General features: G+C 39.2%; 1 pseudogene; it reads right to left on the bottom strand.

The window, feature by feature from the left end:
* Positions 1-6,690: 6,690 nt before the first annotated feature.
* Positions 6,691-8,310, bottom strand: LOC110862980 (annotated as a pseudogene).
* Positions 8,311-8,411: the final 101 nt, after the last annotated feature.

Raw genomic sequence — 8,411 nt, forward strand, 5'->3', positions numbered from 1 at the left:
TATTCATGGGATGCTGCATTATTAAATACGAAACAGGTTTTAGATTTGTTTATCGATTCTGCCATGTATAATACTATAGAATTAGGACTCCGCGGTGGTGTTTCAATGATTTCGACGCGATATGCTTCGGCGAGGAATAAGTATATACGAAAAAGCGGAAAAATAAAAGATGGAGACAATTATCTTTTTTACATTGACAAGAACAATTTGTACGGGGAAGCTCTTCTTCAGCATTTGCCCACAGGAGATTTTGAATGGGAAGACGCAGAGTTCGTTCAGAATTTGACAACGGAAGAAATTTTAAAATGGGGCGATGAAGATAATATCGGGCGAATTTTAGTGTGGACCTAGGGTACGGGTCGGCATTGCACCCCAAACATTCAGAGTACCCGCTTGCCCCCGAGAAAATTTGTGTAAACAGTAAGCTACTTTCTTCGTATCAGACAGACCTTATTTCGCATTATATATATGACTTATTCTGAGAAGCAACCTAAGCTCGTACCGCATTTGGGCCCTCGTAAAAGGTACGCTGTTCATTATAGGAATTTAAAATATTATTTAAAGAAAGGAATGACTTTAGAAAAAGTACACAGTGTAATTAAGTTCAGTCAATCTGCATGGTTGAAAAATTATGTCTTATTTAACGGTTCTTTGCGTCAACAAGCACGAACCATTTTTGAACAAAATCTGTTCAAATTTATTGTAAATAGCATTTTCGGGAAATCCGCAGAACAAGTACGAAATCGAGAAGATGTTAGAATTGTGAGTAACCTAGAGCAGATGAAGAAGTTGACTAGACATTCGAATTTCAAAAATTATCAAATTTTAAGTCCTGACCTCGTCATAACTTTTCTTGACCGCGCAGTGGTGAAATTAAATAAGCCGTTGTATATTGCCTTCACGTACTCGACTTAAGTAAACTCTTTATGTATGAGTGGCACTATGATAAAATTGGCGAGTGGTTCGGGGAAAGAGCGAAATTCTTGTTTACAGATACTGATTCATTAGCATATTCAATAACCACTGAAGATTTGTACGAGGACTTGGCTGAGCACGCTGACGAGTTTGATTTTAGTAATTATGACCAATCACACTTTCTTTATTCGAACGTCAACAAGAAAGTTATAGGGAAGATGACAGATGAAGCAAAAGGAAATGTTCTAGAGAGTTTCGTAGGTGTTGCGCCGAAGATGTATTCCTTTCTTGGAAAAGGTATAAGAAAGAAAGCAATGAAAGGTGTCAAGAAACAAATAGTTGATAAGTACATTAATCATAAACGATTTAAATCAGTGCTATTCAAACAAAAGAAATTGGTATGCAGAATGAATCTGATTCGTTCACGGCATCACAAACTCTATTCTGGAAACTTTTCGAAAGTTGCACTCCATTGCTTTGATTCAAAAGATACATTTTAGCTGATGGGATTAATACCATAGCCCATCATGATTGTCGCATCGTTGCGTAAACCGTTTACATCGGTTAGAATTTATGTTAAGTGTATATGTGAAATAATAAAATTAAGAGTTGTAAATTGCATGAAGTAAACGAAAATGGTTATATTTCATTTTAAATATATTAGTTTTATATTTGTACAAACATGTAAGTCGAGTCTATGCAATAAATATTTTCAAAAGAAATTTGATCCTTTTGCGACAAAGTGGACAATAATCTTGTGTACACACGCAGTCTAAACACATACTTAAATGGGCACAAGGCAGAACCACGAATCTCGCTTCAGATGCATCACAAATTTTGCAGATAGGATCAACCATTACGGTAGCCAGATTGGAGTTCCAGCAGCTGCAGCTGAAAGGTAATCATTATAATATTTTGCATCGTCTGATTTTTCTGTAGCGAAACTAACAAAATTTTTACCATTTTCAGAATGAGGTTCTTCAGAGGCGGTATCAACAGAAAAATTTTTCTATAGAAATAAAACAAAGCTTGTAATTCTAATATTACTAATACAAATTTGACTTGAAATTTTTTTTGATAAAATTACCTTCTGATTGGCTTTGGCTTTGTTAACCAATAAATATGTACACTTATTCGAAAAAGAGCGTGTTCAATCCAAGGATTATCTTCTGGCAACACAATTGTGCGCGCCGACCCCACAGAAATAACTAATAACTTTATCTGATTCGCCGGAATAATAAAATCCACATTCGGCCAGCGTATGGGGTGTTTGCGCCTTATTGGTCGGCCATCCTTCGTACGATTGAAGCCGTGTTTTTGGAAAGTGCTCATGTCCTTATTAAACATGTTTGAAAGGTTTATAAGTTAGGTGTTCCGAAACTTGTGCTTGCATTTTGATTTCGGGCGTCGGTTTTCTTTTAGCACCCGAATCTACATTACGCATCGGCGTAGGTCCATGTGTATCCCTCGATGAACGAGCTGAGTCGAGTTAGAATTTAAGTTGTCTTTACTTGATATAGGTTTCCATTTTTTAAAGCCTCCCATCCTAGAAGCGCTATCGGTTTGATTAGAACGAATTCTGATTCCTTCCAGTGGACCCATTAAGTCTTGCTTAACATCCTTGGACAACATTGTCGTTGGAACGTTACCATCTTACAAACTGTTAACATACGATTAATACCTGCAGGATTATGACTCCACTTCAATTCTCGTGTTACGTAATTTACCAAATCAATTATGTTGGTTTCCGGGGCAAATTCTGTTCCAAAAAAAGTTACCCTTCCATTTGTGTCCCATTTGATAAGATCGGGCCTTGATTTCAGCATGGTCATGAGAGGAATAAGCTTCGTAGCTTTGACGTTTGCGGGCTCATTTCTGAGTAAGATAATATCGTCCAAATTTAAAGGAGAACTTTGAGGAACTTCATTAAGTGTATCTGGATCCCACGCCGTCGCTGAACCTTTCGACGACGCGAAACTCTGGTTTAAGGTTGAGTTTGGTGACGATATAGCAGATGAAAAATGATCTAGGGAGCTAAAGTCTGCACTACTATCGGCATTAATCGCTGCATCTGGTTTGTCTAGGCTAAGTTTGACCTTTATAGGATCAACTAGTATTTGATTCAATTGTTGCTTTACACTTTTCATGATGGAACCATAAAGTTGAATTTTTATGTCATCAGGGATTTCAGAATTATCAAGTACTTGATCGGCTCGACCACTTGCATCACGAAAGAAATGCTCTTTGACTTGAGATAGAGGGGTATGTCTCTTTAGCAAACGCTTGTATTCGTTGTCTTCAACCAGTCGCATTCTTTGTGCCATTTTATAACCCCAATTGTGAGCCAATGGCTCTACCTGCAATTGCACCTAATGCTGATAAAACTGGTGAAATCAGAAAAGGTAGAAAACCACCCTTTTGCAATAATAAGTGCTTTTTCTTCTTGTGTGATAAAGTTCGTTTTGACAATTTTCTTATTGAGTCTTTGTGCAATGATAACTTTTTTAATTTCTGTTCTGCTACCGGAAAATTTCCACATACAATATTCATAACAATCTCTGTGAGAGCTCTAATTTGGTCGGGAGTTGCCGCTTCAATGAGTTTCTTCCTGGTCTGGTCGTTGGATTTGTGTAACGTCTTCAGAAAACCTTGATTCCTCTATAAGCATTTGCTCATCCTGATGTTGCAGTTTTTCGAAATAAAACGAAATTACAGCCGCCTTGAAATGGCTACAATGGGGATTTGCTTTATGAAATCGTAACGGGCACTGTTGCTCTGTCATTTCTTGCAAGTCGTTATATTCACATCTTAAGCCCGAATCTCGGGAATCTCGGGAATCTCCAGATCGGTAAGCCCGATCTGGATGGGAAAGCCGGTTCTTCGAGTAAACCGTCGACTGCTCAGAAACTCAAAAAGTTCATCTGTAAAAGAAGGAAAATCGAAAAATCTTCACAAGCTCCGTTAGCATCAGGTACTCATGTTTTTCATAGGAAGAATTTTTCCGAATCATTGCTTGGCTAAGGATCGTATATTCATATGTAGGTGTTGAATTTTCATCGTCTGGAACATCTTCATCGTCGGCATCATCCGACAACGAAGGGGCTCATGGAACAGACCTTACCGCAGTTTGTGGTATGAGCAAAATTATGCCAAAGCCATTTTTCAAGCCAAGGTTGAGCGCTAGAATTGATGATCACTCGATTGAGTGGTACACCTTAGGCAATGAGATCGTTTTAGACATTAAGCTTTGCGGTTACAGATGTACAGAATACTATAGTAATCATGTGAGATTCCGAGGGCACTATTTACATGAATTACTTAATTTTTTGAACGAAATACCGAAAATTATGAAACCCAACTTCCTACACAAACTGCTCCGCTCAAATATTAAAAACTTTGTAAAGGCTTAGAATAATTAGTTAATATTTGTAAATGCAGATCTTATGGACCACCTTTTTCCAGATCATTTGCTAAATGGTTGTATCGTGTTTAATAAGGGGTTCGGAGGAAAGTCTTACTTGCAATGTACGACAATCGGTGAAGAAATTACCATCACCATTGGCGGAAATTCGCTTTTTGAGTTCATTTCAATGAACAGAAGTCAGTTTGGCGAGTTTTTGAAAGTGTTGAATGAAATGAAAATCGAGTGTCACAATCTCTTCGATTTGGACGGACCTTTAGACTTAACTACTAGGCAATAGGATTTTAGTTAAATATGAATAAAATGTTTCCTGCACACACAAAAATTGTTCAATCTTATTTATTTCTAGGTGATAACGACGGGAAACCTGACGGTATCACTAACGAATTATTTTCTTTGAACCTGTTATTTTGTGCTTTGCCAATTCTTTTGCACATCAATACTTAGTATAACTACCTGCTTTATTGACAAAAGAAGAAAATCGACTTTTCATTTGTTCCGTGCTTATTGACAACAATGATTGGCATTGAAACGCATGCAGCAATGATTCCTTGTTTTCGTTCGGAAACTGTTGAATACTGTCGCCGGTTAACATAAACTAGATGCAATAACTATCCCCGAATATTTTCAATCGGATTTAGATCCAATAATCCCAATGGCTAAGGCAGAATGTCGATATTATTGTCTTGTAACCATTTCATTGACCACCGAGGTGCATAATATAGGGTATTATCTTGTTAAGAAGCCGCTTTCACTTCCGAATTTTGGTTTCCGAGAAAGTAAATGCTCTCCTGAATTGTTTTGATAACCGTATGAGGTCAACGGAGTCGGAACAAACACGATTTCGGACCACATCCCTTGACCGATGAACCCCCAGATCATGACACAATCTCCCCGCCTTGTTTGTGGGAAGGTTAAGTTGTCTTTCCCAAAATCACGAAAACAATACTTTTTCCTATCAGGACCATCAAATGTAAATCGTTTTCGGCGCTAAATACGGTGCTCCTTGACATAGAGGTCCACGTCGTTCGGTATTTTGCCCTTTGCAATCGACCATTTTTGTGTTTCTGGGAGAACCAACGCTTCATCTTCATTTTCCTGTTTCGGGACGGTGGGAAAAGCACACCCGACTTTATTTATCGTTGGTCATTTAAAAAATAAGCTTGTTAACCGCTTTAACTTGTTTTGCCCGTCACGATGGAGCTGCCTGAGGGACTTTGAATGATGAATTTTTTGTCTTACATCATTTGAGCTTTGCTTTCTCGCATCTTTGTTCCATCAGAAGTGGTTCCATTGGGGTTGGACGTTGTTACGGAGTGACCCCTGACCATTTGGTGCTTAAAAATTCTTTAAATACTCCACCGATCTGAAGGTAGAGCTTCTAACCTGCCCCTCTGTAAGATGGCTAGGAATTTATGCCCCACCATGGCGTATCTGTCGAAGAAAAAAATTAATTTACATCGACTATTGACCAAAATGTCATAAACATACTGATCAAATAATTCTTACCCAGATTCAAATTATTCTGGCCGAGTTTAATAAAAAACAATCGATATTTTGGGACCTGTCCTTGTTTTATGAGCCACCTGAATTTCATGTTTTTGTGGATTCCCAAGTTGTCTGATTATGAAGAAAGGTGAAAATTTGCGACAAAACTACTAGGCCCCGTAGTACTTAATGGCGAAAGAAATATATAGCTATTTTGAAAGCCCGTTGAGAAATGGGGGGAATACGTTAGGTGTCCTTGTTTTATGAGTCGCAGTGTAGTTGTTTAGTTCGGTTGGTCTCTGAGATTGAGACCAAAACCTACACTTTAGTTAGTAGTTAGCTATTAGTTAGTTATTAGTTAAATATTCAGCCAGAGAGCCAAACGGTCCCCTATAAAAGGACAAGCTCCAGCCCAACTTGGGATCATTCGGTTTGGCAACCGTGACCGTTGCAACAACAACAACCTCCATGCAACCGGAGACGGTTGCATACCTAAGATGTGTATGATCACTAAACACTCCCATTTCCTTGAGCATGAGATTTGCTCCCGTGACGCCTGGGACGGGCAGATGGTTTCCTTATATTTTGAAACTAACATTATGATTATTTCGGATAGTTTTGTAAGCAATATGAATGATGCTTAATTATAAATAAAAACTTTATATTTTTCATTATTTAACAAAACTCCCACTGGTTATCCTTCATTTCTTTTTCGTAAGGTTGTTTCCAAGCAAAACCCCCTACAAAGTGACCAGCAGGATCTATCTACTTCTGGGCCTACGGAACAAAGCTGAACTTGTGAGACAAGTGAAAATGAATTTTCATGAAAATGGCAATGTATAATGTGGAACCATTCACCAAAAAAATTGAAACTTGCATTATTTTTCTTTAGTTTTTATTATCCATAAAATACATAGGTAAATACTGAGAAACTACACTTAATTATATCAAGTTGTAAAGTTTATATCATCATTCAGAAAGCACTTTCAATTGGTCAGCAACAAATATTTAGCTCAGATCGTGACCATCCACAAACATCGATTCATTAATATTCATTAATCAATTCATTAATCAATCCTTATTCATTAATCAATACTAATTTGTTAATTGAGATATATCGGTTATTAATTAAGCGTAAAATTTCCTAACAAGCAGGAGCTTGGACATCTAATGCTAAACAATCGACTCTGGAAATCTTTCCGGTTTTGTTCTTTGGAAGGGAAGGAATCACGTAGAGACCGCCCTCAATTTCTTGTACGGCGCAACCTGGTTATCCACAAATGTTCGGATAACATCTGGAGCCTCGTTCTGTGAATCTTGTTTGAGGACAACGAATGCTCGTGGAATTCTGTCCCCACCGTCGGGGTCAACCACGCCCACAACTACGGCCTCCTCAACTGAGGGATGGTGAAGGATAATTTCCTCAATTTCCGCTGGAGAAATCTGCATCAAAATAACAATAATTTTATTAGTCTTTGTCTCTCATAATCGCAAAAATTGAATTTATTTCAGTATTTGCTTACATGGCAGTTGAAGTACTTGAAGGTTTCCTTAATTCTGTCCACCACGTAGACAAAGCCGTTCTCGTCATAATATCCCAAGTCCCCCGTTCTCATCCAACCATTTTGGAAGAGGCTGTTGGTTTCGGCAGATCCCTTCCAGTATCCTGAGCACATGATGGGACTCGCAATCGCGATTTCTCCTTGTTGCTTGGGTCCCAGTCCGCGACCGTTGTCGAGGTCCAAAATTTTCATGGAGGTGTTTGGGTACAGTTTTCCACAAGAAAGTGCAGGCACGTTGGGCATGAGTTTGTACCCTTGTGATAGACCTGAGAGGTCGATTGTGGTCGTGAGCGCGGCGCATTCGGTCATCCCGTATCCGTTGAAGACACATTTGACAGAGGGAAGAGTCATCATGTCGTTGTAGAACTTTTCAGTCAGTACCATTCCTCCAGTGATAATGACCTCGAGTGAGGATCGGTCATACTTCTTGGCTTCGGGGTCAGTGGCGAGCAGAACCAGGAAGGTCGCGAATCCGAAAGCGAGGACTGGTTTGTATTGGTCGACAGCCTTGAAAATATTCTCTTTGGTGATGTCGTGCATGAGGACGGACCACACCCCAGCTTTGAGGTTTCGAATGGGAAACAGCATTCCCAGGACGTGGGTGCATCTGAGGACAAGAATGGCTGGAGCCTCATTGTATGGAATGTTGGAAGTGCCGATGGTGAAAGCCAGGACTTGAAGATTCGTGTAGACGGCACCCTTCGATTTTCCAGTAGTACCGGAAGTGCAGAGGATGAGAAGCGGATCGTCCAAATCTGCTTCTTCGCTAAGGTTTGGGCATTCTGTCAAATGAGAAATTCTAAAATTAATAGCTATTCACAACCAGAATATTATGTAAATTGATGCATGCTAAATACTTACCGGCACCATATCTTCGAAAATTTCGCTAATATTTGTACAATCGTCAACGTCTCCAATGACCATGATTTCCACTGCCCATGGGACTTGAGCAATGGCCTGCTTCACTTGCGGTACTGAACCAGCGTCGCAAAGGACCCATTTCACATTCGACTCTTCAATCCTTG

This window comes from Folsomia candida, unplaced genomic scaffold (genome assembly GCF_002217175.1).
Source record: "Folsomia candida strain VU population unplaced genomic scaffold, ASM221717v1 Fcan01_Sc142, whole genome shotgun sequence".
In the NCBI taxonomy this organism is placed as follows: domain Eukaryota; kingdom Metazoa; phylum Arthropoda; class Collembola; order Entomobryomorpha; family Isotomidae; genus Folsomia; species Folsomia candida.